This window comes from Dipteris shenzhenensis, chromosome 32, assembly GCF_047967505.1.
Source record: "Dipteris shenzhenensis isolate YYH24624 ecotype China chromosome 32, Dip_SZ_1.0, whole genome shotgun sequence".
NCBI classification, from domain to species: domain Eukaryota; kingdom Viridiplantae; phylum Streptophyta; class Polypodiopsida; order Gleicheniales; family Dipteridaceae; genus Dipteris; species Dipteris shenzhenensis.
Genome location: NC_141627.1, coordinates 4055255 through 4073956, shown reverse-complemented (window position 1 = coordinate 4073956; position 18702 = coordinate 4055255). Strand labels below are relative to the sequence as shown.

The window sequence follows — 18702 nt, the reverse complement described above, 5'->3', positions numbered from 1 at the left end:
ATTTTTTCGAGGGGGAAAAATCCCTACCCTAACTCAACCTACCTAACCTACATCCTATCCACCCTAACTCACCTACACAATCCTCACGCCTACCCTGAGCCTCAACTTTTGCAATCCACTCATTTACTCATTGCCCCCTCGTTTGCCTTCTCTCAGTTGCCTCCCTTTATCGCCTCCCTCCCCGACTGCCCTCCCTCCCAAATCAACTCCCACCTCTTGGCCTCTTACGTCTCCTGCTGTGCCACCGACAGCCTTCAGCTGATCTGACGGCCACTGACGGCCTCTTGCTTCTCCTGCTATGCCATCGACAGCCTCTTCCTTCTCCTGCTGCACCACCGACAGCCTCTAGCTGCCCCTACTGTGCCATCATGCTGTGCCACCGAAGGCCTCCTGCTTCTCTTGCTGAGACACCAATGACCTCCTGGACTACTGCTCTTCTTCGTGGGTGTCATTTCCTCTCCTGCTACTGCCTATAATGTTCCTACGATAATGACGATGTCCCAGGACCGAGCCATGGAAGCAAAGCGACTGCAAGCGCAAAGGCAGGAAATTCATGAGACCATAGCTATAGTGTAAAGGAGCTAAGACTAATTCGTCTCTCCCGCTGCTCTCCCTCGACGACACGCTACTTGCAAAAGAGTAACTAGAAATCGGCCTTCACAACTTGTTGTCTTAGTCTCTCCTAGGTCCATTCTTTCTTTTGACTGCCCCCTCTACTACAGCCAACATCATTTGAACTTCGATCACTAACTCTTTTCTTGCTGTTCGTGGCTCCTACGATGAAAACGACGACAAATAACAAGGCACACGACACAGAAAAGCTCATGCTCAAGCTCCTCGGAGGCCTCTTCTTTCGACTATGTATGTATTACATTCATATACACATTCTCAGGAATTTGTTCACACACAGAATTGAAAAGAATTTTGAAGTGCACCTTCAAAACCAAAAGGATCACTTGATGTCAAACTTCATTCACCATCTCTCCATCTGCTTCACGATCTATCTCTTGATCTCTTTACAATCTGTCCCTGTGCATCAATCAATGGAAAGATTAAACTTTTCTTACTGCAAGTGCAGGTTTGATCAAGATCTACAACTGTAAAGAACAAGTCTTCAAGCTTACCTTGAAAGCTTCACGAAACACAAGTACTAGCCACCATGTAAGCTCTCCGTCTCTTAGAATCTCAAAATCTTGAGATGAGAAGTTGAAAACTCAAAACCTAGTGAGACTTTAAAGTCACGTTTGAAATTTGAAAATGAAAGAAGTTTGAAATATAAGTATAAATTTGAAATTCAAATTTAGAAATGAAAATTTCATTTCAAATTTAAATTTGAAAAAAAAATCAAATTTGAAATTTAATATTTGAACCTTCCTAATCGACCTAGGGCCAATTTAAGAATTATCAAACACACAAGAAATTTTTTTTGGGGGAAATTTTTAAATAATTCAAAATTGAAATTATGAAATTAGAACCTCCCAAATCGACCTAGGGTCGATTTAGGAATTATGTAGATGTGATAAAGACACAAGAAATTTTTTTCTTTAGAAAAAAGAACACACACAAAATCAACCTTGGGTCAATTTGAGGTGTAGTGCCCATAAACTCTAAGGAATTTTAGGTCACTTGTAGAGGGAAAAGCTCTAGCAGTAGAAGCTTCATAAATGATGATTTCATTTAAACATATTTGTGAGAAAAAAATGCACTCGAAGGGAGTAAATTATATCATTGCATGCCTTGCATACACCCTGCAAATCGACCTTGGGTCGATTTGAGAAGAGATAGCATAGGTTACACACAAACATATACCCTGCAAATACACCTTAGGTCGATTAGATGATCGCTCATACATAGAGACATTTGGAGAATTTTCCCAAAGCAACTCAACAAATGAGTCAAGCTTTTCAAATCAACCTTGGGTCAATTTGATTACTACTCACACACTTTCTGAGATGACCCCACACATACACACAAAGCGTATTCTAAGGTACACCTACATGCGTGATCATTGAGATGTCACAAAAGAATTATCATAATGGCAAATTGAACTTGGGTCGGTTTTATGATCACTCACCCATGCAAACAAATGGCATACCTTAGGTCGATTTGTGCACTTCATGGAGGATCACTACAAGTCGACCTTAGGTCGATTTGTGCACTTCATGAATGTTTCTTATGATTCACACATACACACAAATACATTATAACTCATTACAAGCTTGTTCTCAAACATACCCATGCACACTGCAAATTAACCTTGGGTCGATTTGAGAAGCTTGTTTATCACAATGGCTAGACTTATCAAATCAGGAAGCTTGTTTATCACAATGGACAGACTCATCAAATTGACCTTGGGTCAATTCAATGAGAACTAATGCACATCTACTTAGATGATCACTCAGGTGCATGCACACACAGGCACACGCATGTTCTAGGACACACTAAAACATATTTCAAATCAACCTTGGGTCAATCCAAGAAGTGCTAGACTAACACACACTACAAATCGACCTTGGGTCGATTTGATGAACATTCACATAGAGATACTTAGATGATCACTCAAATTCACAAATACATTGATTTGTTCACTTCATAAATGTTTTTTATGACTCACACAATACATTAGAATTCATTACACAAACACATAAGCTTGCTTAAAAATACCCATGCACACTGCAAGTCGACCTTGGGTGTGAGAAACTTGTTTTTCACAATGGCCAGGCTCATCAAACTGACCATGGGTCGATTCAATGAGCACTCATGCACATCTAGTTAGATAATCACTCAAGAACACACACACGCACACACATGTTCTAATACATATTAAAACATGCTTCAAATCAACCTTGGGTTGATTTGAGAAGTGTTAACATATGGTGTTGAAACACGCCCTAGGTCAATTAGATGATGACTGAAATGTCCAAAAATATGCTGAGAGTTAATCACAATGGCTAAGCTTTTCAAATCGACCTTGGGTCAATTTGATGACCACACACAATCACAAGTGACACACCCATACACAATGCAAATCAACCTAACGTGATTTTCACTTCATGAATGTTGATGATCATTTGCATACATACAAATATACAGTCTAAGACAAATATATTCTAAACATTCTCCACACACTCTACACATACCATATTGACACACCCATGCACACTTCTAATGGATCATGGATCAATTTAAGAAGGGATAGCGTAAAGTGTTTAACACAATTGCCATAGTTTGATTGGATGACCAAAGACATTGCAAATCAATTTTCTTCTTTGTTATGTTCTGTATTAATAATATGCATGGATTGATGTATCATGTATCTATGCTTGATATAATTAAAATTTCGTAGCACTAATATTGTATTAATGTGTAGGAACTCAATGGATACCCAGAAGGAGATGACAAACCCAAAAAACAAGACACTAGACCCATTAAATGAGAAAGAAAAGCGAACAAATGAGAAAACAAACAAGATGGAATGTTCAGATAAAAATGTCGGCACTCAAAGGAGGAAAAAGTTTCAAAAGTCGTTGATATAGCTGAATGGTATGTGGATACTTATGGAATGGATTACGATAAATGTTTGGGGGAGATTACCATGTTCACTAAAGGAGGGATAGGAAAGGGATGGCGTCATATTGGCAAGGTATGTGGATACTTATGGAATGGATTATGATAAATGTTTGGGGGACATTACCTTGTTCACTAAAGGAGGGATAGGAAAGGGATGGCGTAGTATTGGCAAGGTAGTTGATATGCAAGAGGGTGTGGATAGTAAAGCAAATCCATGCATTACTGCTACAATAAAGACAAAGAAAGGTGAAGAGGTAATCGTTAGGTCAAAACTTGATAAATTTGAGGTTACAAGGATGGTAGCAAGTTTCAGTAAATAAACTAGATTCAATGAAACTGACAGCATTACAATTTTTTATGTTGCCCACCATAGCATTCGTTTTTCTTCATTCAAACTTTTCCTACACTCAAAAGTGGCATTTTTTAGCTCTTCAATTGTTAGGTAGTTTACCCGCCTTCCTTTGCCTCTTTTCCTGGTTCCTCTCTTTTGAATGGCAAGATTCTCTCTATATAATCTCATACAGAAATCAAAACAACTTGAAATTTTCTTATAGTGTTCACATGAGAAACCTTGAAATGGATCTCCAATGCTTGATATATGAAGAAAATTTATGTGCCTGAAGCATCCTCTATCTTGTATTCCATATTCCCATCATGTAAAGTGGCCTTTGTATATGGTTCACAAAACCATTCATGCCCCATCTTTTGATCCATAAAAAATAACTTAATATTAATTTCACAACCATTGACATGAACATTAGATTGCCATAATCCCCAACATAACAAATTCAAATTTAATGATGAAGATAAGAATGAATCAGTCAAGGAATCAAAAAGAGCTTCTGTCTCACCACATTTTGGCTGCAACACACACAACTATATGGTTTGATCCTTGTGATGATGTAGATGTGTTTCCAATCATTGATCAATGTGCGAGATCAGAGGAATGAAGGCAAATCCATATGTCCTGATTCTTGTATGGCTTGATTCTTGTGAGCACTCTACTAGGGGAATTGAAGACCGTGTCAAGAGACCAGAGTGCTCCAAAGGCTAGATTGCTTACATAATATACATTGCATGACTTGATTCTTGTGAGCATTCTACCAGGGGAATTGCAGACTATGTCAAGAGACCTGAAGTGCTCCCGAGGCTAGATTGCTTACATACTATACATTGCACGACTTAATTCTTGTGAGCATTCTTCCAAGGGAATTGTAAACCATGTCAAGAAACCAGAGTGCTCCAAGGCTAGATTACTTACATGCTATACATTGCATGACTTGATTCTCTAAGTATTCTACCAGGGGAATTGGAGACCGTGTCAAGAGACTGTGGAGTGCTCCTGAGGCTAGATTTCTTAGATACTATACATTGTACTACTTGATTCTCTAAGCATTCTACCAGGAAAATCATAGACCGTGTCAAGAGACCGGAGTGCTCCGAGGCTAGATTGCTTACATACATAACTTGATTGTCTAAGAATTCTGCCAGGGGAATTGCAGACCGTGTCAAGAGACTGGAGTGCTCCCGAGGCTAGATTGCTTACATAATATACATTGCACAACTTGATTATGTAAGCATTCTGTTAGGGGAATTGCAGACCGTGTCAAGAGAATAAAGTGCTCCCTAGGCTAGATTACTTACATACTAAATGTTGCAGGACTTGATTCATAAAGTAATATAAACTTAGACGTTCTCATTTAAATAATGACTTTTTAATTAAAAACCAATAAATATTTGACTAGAAAGACCTTCAAGGACTTATATCGACTCAACTTGACTCTTAAATTTTGATCTATAAGGTGATATCATTTTCAATAGAAAAGTCAAATCCTCTTAATCAATAAAAGTATTATATGTGGGTGTATGTGTGTATTATAGAACTACAATTGATGGTTCAAATTTAGTCTCTTGCACCATCATTCAATACAAGTTTAAGTTCTCAGCTATCTACTAACTTTCCCTTCTCAACTATTGTACTAGCTTTAAATTAATAACAATTATAAGTGTTTCATAAGAACATACGAGCAATATTAGTTGAGAGCTTCACTTAGACAATGAAATCCCATTATTATATATCTGTCTCACCACATTTTGGTTGCACACATCTCACCAGGATTGTCATCTTTGATAACAAAATGAAAGGAGCATCAATGATTCCATCTTGCATAACCTCCTTACGTATCATGCTATAGGTAGAGTCACCAAGTACTCAAACAAATCTCAAAAGCTTCTTCTCAGATGATCCATAGTTAAACACTTTTATGTGAGTCTTTGAAGCCATGATATGATCAATAGTATACCTAATCAAAATAACAGAAAAATATAAATAAACTCATAATTTTTAAATTCTAAATGGTATGCAATAATCTAAATCACTAATGAAAAAAGAGATGGATATTGAGTGCCCACTATGTCAAAAGCATGGCCAAACAAATTAATGAGCTAATTGCATTTATTGAAGATCAATATTCTAGCCCAAGAGGAGAGAAAAATAAAGTATTTCACAAATGCTATATCAAAACAAATAATGATAGACCTTCTAATTCTTGCTTGTATCAATGCAAATATTACATAAACGTTATTAATGAGTCATTTCATGAAATAATAAATTTAAAAACCACTTTCTTCACATGCATTGCTCTTTGAATTGAGGGTCACATGGATCCTTGCCATCATTGACATATTTATCACTTCTTTTTTATTCCCCAATTGATAATTCCTATGAAGACCTTATCAGACTCACTATCAAAGTGAAGCATAATGTTCGAAGGATGCAAGTCATTATGCAAAAGATCTTTTCCATGCATGTATATTAATGTCCCCATCAAAGGACCAGCTAGATTTATGGCATGAGCACGGACACGAGATAAATGGTTTAGCTGAGTCTCCCACATAGACTGAGTTCATAGCATTTAACCTTGACCATTTTTCCAATGTCTCCCCATTCCAATACTAGTATACCAATCTTGGAGGATTTATCACATGAGCAATCGTGCGAACAAGTCCTCTATGAGGTAATCTCATGGACCTTCTCTCTTCCCTTTCACTTGGCTTTTCAGATACCTTAAGAATCTTAATGGCAAAGGTCTCTTTTGGATCAAAGCAGTCTACACCAATGATGTTACCTTTCACCAATCCATATGAGCCTTCACCCAGCACATAATCTTTCTCCTGTACATGCATCTATTGCTTCTCTAGAAATAACAAAGATGGCATCTTCAATCCTGTGGGATTGACACATTCTTTTGAAGAAGTGGCATTGAATGCTTCCCTCTTTGAACTTATAACTGCCTTCCACTTTGAGGAAAACCAATCAATCAACTCCTCTTTATTATTTGTATATCTAGGATTTAATGTGCTTGTCCATTTTTCATAAATACTTTTCACTCTCCCTAGTTCTATGCGAATACTCACATAAAAATTATCTTGAAATTCATATTGCATATTCCATTGTGCATCTTCATTCTCATCATGGTAATGACATCAGAGGAAAGATCCACACAAAGCTTGTCCATCCCTCTTTCCCCTAAGTCAAAATACTTTTCCAAATCTTCCTAGGTTTTTGATAACAAGCTCATGCAGAAATTCTCCTCTCTCTCTCTCTCTCTCTCTCTTCTCTCTCTCTCTCTCTCTCTCTCTCTCTCTCTCCCCAACACAACTATACGGTTTTATTCTTGTGAGGATCTAGATGTGTTTTCAATCATTGACTGACGTGCGAGATCAGAGGAATGAAGGCAAATCCCTAGGTCTTGATTCTTGTACGGCTTGGGGAATTGCAGACCGTGTCAAGAGACCGGAGTGCTCCTAAGGCTAGATTGCTTATATAATATACATTGCACGACTTGATTCTTGTGAGCATTCTGCCAGGGGAATTGCAAACCATGTCAAGAGACTAGAGTGCTCCTGAGGCTATAAGATTACATATGTAACTTGCTTGTCTGAGCATTCTACCAGGGGAATTGCATACCATGTTAAGAGACCAAAGTGCTCCTGAGGCTAGATTGCTTACATACCATACATTGCACAACTTGATTCTTGTGAGCATTCTGCCAGGGGAATTGCAGACCATGTCAAGAGATCGGAGTGCTCCCGAGGCTAGATTACCTACATACTATACATTGCACAACGTGATTCTCTAAGCATTCTACCAGAGGAATTGGACACTGTGTCAAGAGACTGGAGTGCTCTTGAGGCTAGATTTCTTACATACTATACATTTCATGACTTGATTCTCTAAGCATTCTGCTAGGGGACTTGTAGATCGTGTTAAGAGACCGGAGTGCTCCCGAGGCTAGATTGCTTACATACGTAACTTGAAAGTAATCATCAGAGGGATTTAATCGACTGTGTTCAAGATGCTCAAGGCAACGTGGTCACATAGATTTGGCACATCGTCATAGTGTCTCAGAAGGAGCTAAGCGCAATTGTTGGCAAAGAGGCTATGCATGCTGATGAGTGGCATGCCAACATTAAAGGAGTGATGGATGGCCTTGATATGTGGGTCTTTGACTAACAACAATCCCTTTTGGCAAGGCCCTACAAAGGAATCTTTTTAGGTCCTAATGACCTCAATGCCGAGAACTTTAAAGCATTTTGGGATGTAATTGGAGAGGATCTCATCAACATGGCCAACTTGGCAGTAACCAATGGCTCGTTGTCCGAAGTTGTGATCATGTCAAGAGACCAGAGTGTTCCCGAGGCTAGATTGCTTACATAATACACATTGCACGACTTGATTCTATAAGCATTCTCCAAAGGGAATTGCAGACCGTGTCAAGAGACCGGAGTGCTCTCGAGGCTAGATTGCTTACATAATACACATTGCACGACTTGATTCTATAAGCATTCTCCAAGGGGAATTGCAGACCGTGTCAAGAGACCAGAGTGCTCTCGAGGCTAGATTGCTTACATACTATACATTGCATGACTTGATTCATAAAGTAAAATATAAACTTAGACCTTATCATTTAAATAATGACTTTCCAATTAATAACCAATAAATATTTTACTAGAAGGACCTTCAAGGACTTATACTAACTCAACTTAACTCTTAAATTTTGATCTATAAGGCTACATCATTTTCAATAAAATATCCCTCAAATCCTCTTAAACAATAAAAATATTATATGTGGGTGTATGTGTGTGTTATAGAACTACAGTTGATCGTTCTAATTTAGTCTCTTGCACCATCATTCAATAAAATTTTAAGCTCTCAGCTATCTACTAACTTTTCCTTCTCAACTATTGTACTAACTTTAATTTAATAATAATAAGTGTTTCATAAGAACGTACAAGCAATGAGCAAGCAATATTAAATATTAGTTGAGACCTTTACTTAGAAAATTAAAAGACAAACAAAAATTCCCATTATTATATTATTCCAATGCAAGTAGTGAAGAGCATAAAATCCTAGACGTCTTGACAAAATCACCCCTCAAAGTTAGATGACATTCAAAATCAACCTCACGATTTGTTGCCGATTATTCTGTACCATGAGTTGGCATGGGAAGCCTACGACAATCATTGTATATGTAAACTAACACAAGGTCTTTAAAGTAGTATGATGAACAATAAAGTTTGCAATCACAATTCTCACACAATGCTTATAGTCTTGAACAAGGTATCTATGCTTTCGCTGACCCCAGAAAGAAAAGACCAAGACCCAAAGTAAGGTAAAAGCCATCATACTGGCCAAAATCGCAAGCATCGAGTGGTCAAAGCCGATGCTGCATAGGTCTTCTTGTGGTACTAAACCATTATTTTATATGGCTATGCCATTGAGTACTAGCTCCTTAAGCTCTTGGAGCTGCCTCCTATGCCTTGCTTTGCAACATGCCAGTAAATTCACAAGCCCTGTGGTTCACATGTTCGGCTATATCCTAAAGCATCATCCTAGAGTAATCAATTTGCTCAGAAGCAGGAGGATGATGCCCTTTGAAATCGTTATAGATCCAAGAGATGGATGATATGGCCGCTACTCCTACCGCACCTGCGCTAACCACGCCAGTTGTACCCAAGAAGAGCACAAAGCTAGTGGGAAGAAGTGGTTCTCTGAGTTTCACAAGGCCTTCACTAAGGCTAGCGCAGAATGGGATCTCCAACTAATGAAGGATGGAAAGACAAGTTGTGCCACCAATGTCCAATGGCTCAATTTCAATTTCTTGGTTCAGTCTATGCTAGGAAGGGACCCAGCCGCGCCAGGAAATGCATTTGCAATGCATGTAGGAATTCTCATCTAGGTCGCAATTCAATTCTAGAAGCCATGGATCTTGAGGTCTTTGATTCTTCACTACAATTATAAAACCTTTGTGTTTTCCTACCCGAACCCTTACTCCTCTCTTTATGCCAATTAGTGAGAAAAGACTTTATAGGCATATCTAAAAAAAATAAATCTTTTCTCCATCCTTGACCCAATGGACCTGGCAACTTCTTTGATTCTCTTCGTGGAACTTTTAGCCGATGGGGTGTCATGGAGGGCCCTGTTGAGATATCGAGCTCCACTCGTGATATGCCAGGGTGACCGTTGTGCATTTATGTCACCGACTTGTTAGCTTCAGATGCGGTTGGTACACCGCCCATGAATAATAGCTAGATGACAGCTATCCTTATCTACTCTAGTTCGTGGCTCAGTTAGTATGCCACCGTAGTTAGTTGAGTTTGGTTTGAGACCCACATATAGGGTTCTTCTATTTCTTTGTACTAGAGTTTTTTTGGCTTTCACAACTAAGAAGAGGAAAATAGTTTTCAGCCTCCACCTTTGTGTGTATTCCCCCATTGTATATGTGAGAAAGCCGCAAGTGAGCTTCCTTCCCTCTCTCCCACTATCTTCACATGGTATCAGAGCCTAGTTCATGGTAAGGAGCTCAAGAAATCAAACCAAGTTCACGGTGTCCTGGTAAGAGGACTAGTGTTGCTTTCCTTTTTCGAGTTTGGGAGCAAATTTCTGCAGGTAACATAGTCTAATTTCTTACTCAAGTTACCATACAATGAAGGAACCTTTACGAGGTACATTGATTTGCATTCCAAAGGAGACATAGAGAGGAGTGTGAAATCACAAGAATCACTTGATGATGCAATTAATGAATCATGAGATGTGCTGGAAAGATTCAACTATTTTGTATGAATATCCTTCACTTGATTCATGCTCTCATCCAAGGAGTAGCACAATTGCATCAAGCTCAATGGTTCCACAGAGATTTGCATCTTGGCAACATCTTGCTTGACTTTACTTCAAATGGTGCATGTCGTATTGGAATCATTGATTGGGGTATGGCACAAGACATTGCAAAAGAGCCTAGAAAGGCTTTTAGGATATTGAAGTAGTTGCTACGTGAGATTTTAGAGGATTGGCATCAATAGATCCAAGAACGGGAGTGCAAACATGCTTGAAAACACTGGCTTGCATCAAATTGCAAAATTTTTAAAAAGAGGTAGATACAGGACACTTTTGCCCTTGGTTGGATTATCGATGAAATGAGCCAATTCTTTCTTGACGCTCATGACTATTGGAATAAGGATGGTTGTATGCCTGACCAAGCATTTGTGGACCATATAAGGAGAAATACTTGTAGGAAAATGATGGAAGATGACCCATCATTGAGAATTGCACATGAGTGTGTGGTTCAAGAACTAAAAGTGTTTGGTTTGGAGAGTTCGCTATGTGACCTATTGAAGAAATTAATCTTACTATGTGTTTTGTAGATTAACTAATAGGTAATAGAACATAGCATCTTCTTAGATACATTTTTTTATGTTAATGTAATAAAAGCGCATTTTTGATTTCCATTTTTAAGCCCTTCATTGAAAATAGGGGTAAAGAATTTAAAGATCATTGCCATGGACCTTGTGCTAATGGTGGCCAGGATACCTGGCACATGAATCGCTCTTACCTATCATGAGGTGGATGAAATGATCCAATTCTTTATTTGTTTGAGAATTTATAATTCAATAATTAATATTAATGTCTTTCTTAATGGGACTTTGCAAGACATCAAGCAAGCATTCATGATTACGTTTCTTATTTGTTAGTCTTTTTGCATTGATTCATAGATAGGAATGTCGTAGAGAATGTAGAAAGGAATGTAACTATAGGGAATGCAGTACCAATGTCTTACTATTTTGAATTTTAAAAATTTGTAATTTTTGTGTTTTTTTAAATTATATTCACTATCTTCCATGCCATTTCTAAGAGGTACGTATATTATCTATGTTCGATCAAAGGTTAATAATCTACCATGGCTGCACCATCTCTTGAAGAGCTCTCTATGAAGCACACAGTTGTTGTTGCAACAAATGCGGAACTACATAAGAAAGCTAAGGAAATCAGTGATGAAGACGAGTTTGTTTTGTTACGGCAAGTGATTCACACCATTAGTGAAGTCCTTATTCTGGTAATGTGCATATTAGTAGCAAATAAGGAAAAATCAAATGTAGCATCTTTGGATATGCTTGAGGTTAAGTTTCCTTCTGCAATTGGTTTTATGCAAGCCTATGAAATCATTGCTGAAAAATATGAGGTCATAGTTAGGACTATTGGAGGATCATTGGCGAATCATTGTCGTGGGTAGTGTGGTGATTCATCATCTTAGGATCAGATGAAATCATTAGGTTTTATGACAATTGTGGTGTAAGAGTCTACTATGTCAAACTATTTTAAACTGTGTCGAGCTTTGTTTGATGGATAATCAGTTTTATGACAATTATGGTGTAAGAGTCTATTATGTCAAACTATTTTGAACTATTTGGACCTTTGTTTGATGGATTAGACACATCTAAGGTTGGTATAAGCAATACCAATGCACACTCTTTTGGCAATTATACTACCTTCCATAGGAAAGATTGAGAAAATGTGCATGGCCCACCATACAAATGATATTTTAATGTTATGAAAATTTTCAGTTACATAAATTCCGATATGCTCTCAATGGTGGTCGAAGTCACCACAAACCTTATTGCACACCCATCAAAAAACACCCTCTAAGCTATGTTATTCATAGGTGCACATACCCGATGGGAATGATACTTTGCATGTGCATCAATCCTACGTAAGTTGAGGTGCATCCAAAGTATCTTGCTTATTAGATATGATTTGGAAGGTCAAAGTCACCACAAATCCCATTTTTCACCAAGGTTTTTGCACAAAATTCAAAAAACAAAATCTGAAGTGTGCTATTAAAACACGCACACTCGGGGGTGCACCTCCAAAAAAATTAGTGTACCATGTGCATTTAGGATTACAATAATAGGACGTGTTTTTTAATTCAAATTTAGAAAAAATCATGTTAGTTCATAAGTAAAGAGTGTGGTTATATTGGGGAAAAACATTTAGTTGAGGGGTTTTTAAAATACCCCTTGAACACACGTGATACCTAGGATTTTTTAGTAGTGCACCCCCCGAGCACACACATACCCAATGGGCATAAAACTTTACACACACATGGAACCCACCTACATTGAGGGGTGTGCTAATTATTATGCCCATTCGATATGCTTTGCATGGTTGAATTTGCCACAAACCCCATTTTCCACCACAAAGCGTTATGCACACCCATTATTAGAAAATAATATCCAAGGTGTGTTATTCAAGTGCGCACACACCTGATGGGCACAATACTTTGCACACCCATTAATCCCACCTACCTTGAGCCATGTGCAAAGTATTATGCCCATCGAATATGCGTTGCATGGTCAGAGTCACCACAAACCCCATTTTCCACACAGTTTTATGCACAACCGTAAGAAAATAGTACCCAAGGAGCAACAAGCCAGACTCAGGGAGGGAGTCGACATGAAGATCCAAACCCTCCAAGATCTCTTGGCACAGGAGCATGTCCTCACCGTTACCATGTAGACAGAAAACGAGCACCTGTGCACCTCTGGCCACCCAGAGGAATTCGCGTTGGAAGAAAGGGAGCAACAAGAGTCATCAGACGTCTTCGGGTGGGGAGGAGGGAGGTGCTGGAGGGACATTATAGTTGTCATTGATAGGAATGGGTTCCACTTCAGCAGTCCCTGGGGCGAGCGATGGTTCAATGGGCATATGTACAAACTTCACTGGCTTGAGGAGCAAGTGCCTCCTTGGGAAGGTTGACAGGGGCATTGGAGGAGATTGATTGGGAGGTCCCATGTTGTACAAAGCTTGTGTTGGAGGCATTGGAGGAGTACTCAAGGAGGTTTATGCGGGGAGTGGGGGAGAACAGGTGGGTACGTTGCTAGGGGGCTGGGCGGGATCAGTAGGAGGTGGCTTTTTAGGGGGGGTTGTGTGATGGAGTTGAAGATTTCTATGGCTTCCTACCCCGCCTCCTTGGGCTTTGGGATATGCTACATGGATTATATCAAAATTGCTAACCATGGACTCAAGAGAGTCTTGGAGAGCTTATAGCACCTGGTTATATAGAATGATTATGCCGAGGGAATGTTAGGCAATGGAGCAGTATGCAACTAGGTGCCTTTGCATTTGGATAGCTGATGCCCAGTCGTAGGTCTGCATCTAGTTGATATTGGCTTGGAGGCCATCGGGAGTACTGACCCATGGGCTGAGTTGGCTAGTTGTGTCATGCCATCATCCTATGGGTAATTGGTGGACTCTGTGATGACCCGGGTGATGACCCGGCACCATGATTGAAGTTAAGCAAGATGGGGTGGGTAGCAAGGGTCTGAAGGTCAGAGGGATGGAGAAGGGAGAGGCTAGCGGGTTGAAGATCGAGAGAGAGGTATGACATGGTGAGGGTGGGGCAGCAATGATCGAGATTGCGGCAGAGGATTGTTTAGAGTGCATTGGGAGGAAGGGTGCATTGGGAGGAAGGGGGGCAATGCTCTAGAGGTTACACTTTGTGATAACGGTGAGGTCTATGTGGAAGATGAGGTTTTGTGCATTTGTAGGGTTTGGGGGATGGTGTGTGGGGTGAGAGTGTATGTGGCGAGTTAGGCAGAGCCCATGGAAACTATACTTTTCATGTACTTAAATCCCATATTCTTTGAGGTACATGAAAGTATCATACGATAGGATATGCTTCGTGAACGCATCAATGAAGTGGTGGACTGAAAAGCTACTCCAAAATCAGATCTTCCGACAATATTGAAGGACACACCTCTGGAAGTTCTTCTTTCTTCTTTAGCTCTGAATACATCTCTTTTGAATGCTGAAATTTTGGCTAGTCAAGAACCTAGTGATTGTTATGGTGTAAAGAAGACTAGGGATGAGGATTTAGTAGCACTTGAGGAGGAGAAGAGAAGGACAGACAAGGACAACAGAAAGAGATGAATTCTGCAAACATGGATGGATTGACAAGAATGGGGAGCTCAATCAATGTGTTGTTTGTCATTGGACAAACACCTCAGTATTTTCCATTCAGTGCAGAAGAGATTCTAATCCTAGCAAAAAGGTCAATGACAAAGTGATGATGGCCATTCTAAGGTTGCATACAAACACTCTCATGTCTTTATACTTCAATGACATCCTTGAATCTAAGAAGCTAATGTTTATTTATTTGTTATGCAATGTGTCATAACACATCAACATGTATCTATTCGAAGCCAATTGTGTATGTTTGATTCTCTCCTTTCGACAATATTTTTCAATAATGAAAAGACGGCATTAGATGTTTATATTGGTTTCCATCTATAAACTTCCATGCCATGTGAGTTGTCATTATGGCATATTGCCAGACATAAGTAGCGTCGCATACTCATTTTTATGATGTGTTGACAACACTACCAAATAATAATTATATCTCATTGATGGGTAGCTCACATTAGAGTTAGTTAGTTGTGGAATTAGAAGCCAGTGAATGTTTCTTTCTTAATTCAATGGTAGGCTATCATGGCACGGTGATACAGTAAGTAAAGAGTGAATGTTAAGTGCCCTATGCATTACCCCTGCTAAGTATACTATACAATATCTAGATTATGTTGTCGTATATATTATCATGATTCGCAGGTCTGCAAAAAAGTTGATATATGCCATTGAAGTAATCATGCACCGACAGACAAGTGACTTAGTCGACACAATGGATTACTTGCAATGCCCAATAGTACAGCAAAAAGAAGGCCACAACTGTGGGTGGAGAGTGTTCTATAACTTCCTGAACCACCTTTTTGGTCTAAACTCAAACTCACATGCTCTCCCGTGGATGTGGAGGAAGAGGATGCACAATGCCTTGTCCACCGACGCTCTTAGATCTACAGCTCCTGCATGCGTGCTCAGTTTGGATGCCTCGCCCTAGTGGACGATTTGGACAAGTTGGAATAGTTCTTCCTCCTCAATCACATCGGATGGGACCACTTGCCATAGCTCCACCTCAATTAGGTCCACGTGTTTTTGCAGCCACTTCCTTGCCCCTTGAAGCTAACTGTGCTCCTCTTAAAGAAAACGACATGTTGGACCACTATATCACAGCATCCTCGAGACAGTCATTCTCTATTGATGCATAGTGGGAGGTGCAGAATCAAGATTATGACAAACTCCATATACAGAGATAGATCTACAAGCATTTATGATAGTGAGTGTTCAAGAGCTCATTGCTACCGTTAGGGAGTACCCAACAATTCGAGAGGCTGATATTCTCAATCTATTTGAAATCGAGAGGATGATATTATGACTATACCTATTTAAGAGAAGGAGACTGAGTTTATACCTACTATTAAGGTAGAGGAGATGGTTACCACACCTCCAACACAAGCATAGGCAATTCAGTCGGGACTTGCACTTGAAGAAGAGAAAATTGATTATACACCAAGAGAATCAAAGGCTCGACAAGAAGCACCAACTAAATCATAGTCTCTACATGAAACTGAGTTTATACCTAGTCCTAAAGCAAAGGAGATGGTTGCCATACCTCCAACACAAGCAGAGGAGATTTTGTCAGCACCTGCACTTGAAGGAGGGAATATCGATTATACACCAAAAGAATCATAGGGTCGACAAGAAAGACTTATCGAATCACAATCTCCACATGAAGCATCAATAGAATCACATCCTAGAGGCAAAGCACCACAACCTCCACATGAAGCATGAGAGTCCCTTGTCAAGCATCTAGATGGTTCTATTCTAAAGACTTAGTATCTTTGCATGGCTTTATTATTGTAGTATGTAGGAAATGTGTATACATGAGGAGCATTTGCTCATGATTTTAAGGAAGATGTTATGTATAAGATGTTATATTAAGTTTCACCAAAAAATACTTTGAGAAATTAGCAAGTGCCTACCCTCCCTTTGATGTATAAGATGTTATATTAAGTTTCACATTGTATAAGATGTAATGTTTGAAATCACAATGGTCCTTTCCTCACATGTAAGATGCTATGTTAAATTTGACAATCTCTATTATTTTGAACTTTCACAACCTTAAAATTTTATTTTAATTTTTAATCCTCATTTCATGGAAAATTGTCTTAATTTTAAACCCTCATTTCATTGAGAATGTGCATAAAAATGATTTGGAGAGTGCACTTTCCAAAATTACTTACAAAATGAATATGGACATGGAAGAGTCCAAAATTAATAAAATGTGTGTTCAACCCAGACCCCTCCTTAGAGCTTGCTTCTTGTTTAGACTTAGCACCAGTAAGTGAGCATGAAGTAGCCTTCCATAAGTGGATTTGGAACTTAATTTATGGTGAGGAGTTTTTCCAACTAGCTGCTAGTTTGCAATCCGACCACGTGAGACAATACAATTCGTTGACCATCCTTGAGTTACTTTATCCAACATTTCTCAAATCATATCGATTTCCCTAGGATCATTCAGGGGATAAGATTCTTTTATCAATTCAACCGACATCCAATCTGCTTTTAGGGGATCCCATATGTCTAGCCATTTCTTGATGCCTTTCTTTTCTAAACTATGGGATTTCAAGAGATCATGGAGCACAAATGGCTAGCATGACTTGCCAAGTGCTCTACCCCACCAACTACCATCAAGCAGGCTTGCATGTCCTATGAACCCTTGCCTGCCTTTCCAATTTCAAAGTGTTTTTAAAGCAAATACCCTTCTTGAGCCACGTGGTGTCATGCTCATTCCATTTTATCCATCAAGTTAAAGTTTCCCACCTTGGTTAAAAATTGGTCATACCGTCATACCAAATGATGATATATAGTGTCTTAGTAGTGACAAATGGTTGCAATTAAAGAGCCATGAATCATAATTTAGTTAAGGTCCTTGATTAGTTGTTACTTGATTAGCAAATGATTGTGATTAGAGGGTCATGAATCATAATTTACTCAAGCTCCTAGATTAGCCATTACTTGTTTCTTTTTTGGTTTCACTAAGAGCTTATTTTGACTAATAGTTAAGGACCAGTTAAGGATTTTAATGGAAGTGTGCATTCCAATTGGGATTTAAGGGGTCTTAACAACATGTTAAAGATGTTTGAAAATTAAGCTCTCAAGAGACATACTTAATAGGCCTTTTGTGAAGGGCTACTTTAACTTAGTTTTTTGTTAAGTATGTTGAGAGCCTTGCGAGACCTGGTTAGAAATTCTAGTAGATGGCAGGGTACTAGTTTCAAAGCCCTCGAAAAGAAGAAGCTATAAGATCAAAGAAAGGATAATATAAAGATGTGAAGTTTCTTTTAAATACACTTTATACATACTGTAATACCATGTTAAAGCCTTACGACATTGTGATAGTTTTGGGAGAAATGGCAAATTTAATGCCAAGGTGGCATTTTGATAAAGAGGCCATTTGATTCTAAGCTCAAAGAAAGGATATCACAACATAAAGATATCCCATTTCGTCCTAAAAGAGATCTCAAATTTCTTTCATTTGTGTGAAGCAGTTATAGGGTTACATTTTCACCCAACATTAGTCTATTTAACATGGGGAAATTAGTTTTTTCCATGAAACACCTGCCAAGGGCTTCAGGGTTGGTAAAGGCCCTACGAAGTCGTGCCACGTTTATGTTGGTCATCTTTCAAACTTCTAGTTGCTACTACTCACGAGCTAGTAAGCGGGAGAAAACAAGCACCCGTGTGGTTCTGCACTTTAGCCGCTTTGGAAAATAGAGAACGCGTGTATCACGAGTATGAGCTGAGAGATAGGCGTTAAAGCTGGACACGAAGGACAACAAGCGAGTTGCTTTTTGTTTCCCCGGAAAAATGTAGCAGCGACTTGTTGAGGGTAAGTCATGTAG

The 18702-nt window shown here is 39.0% G+C and overlaps 1 long non-coding RNA gene across 1 annotated transcript; it reads left to right on the top strand.

Annotated features, from left to right (window-relative positions):
- The first annotated feature begins 239 nt into the window (after nt 1–239).
- On the top strand, nt 240–3969 carry LOC147880201 (uncharacterized). Its single transcript, XR_015540518.1, has 3 exons — nt 240–861; nt 1079–1161; nt 3371–3969. It is a non-coding gene; the product is annotated as an uncharacterized LOC147880201 (long non-coding RNA).
- Nucleotides 3970–18702: the final 14733 nt, after the last annotated feature.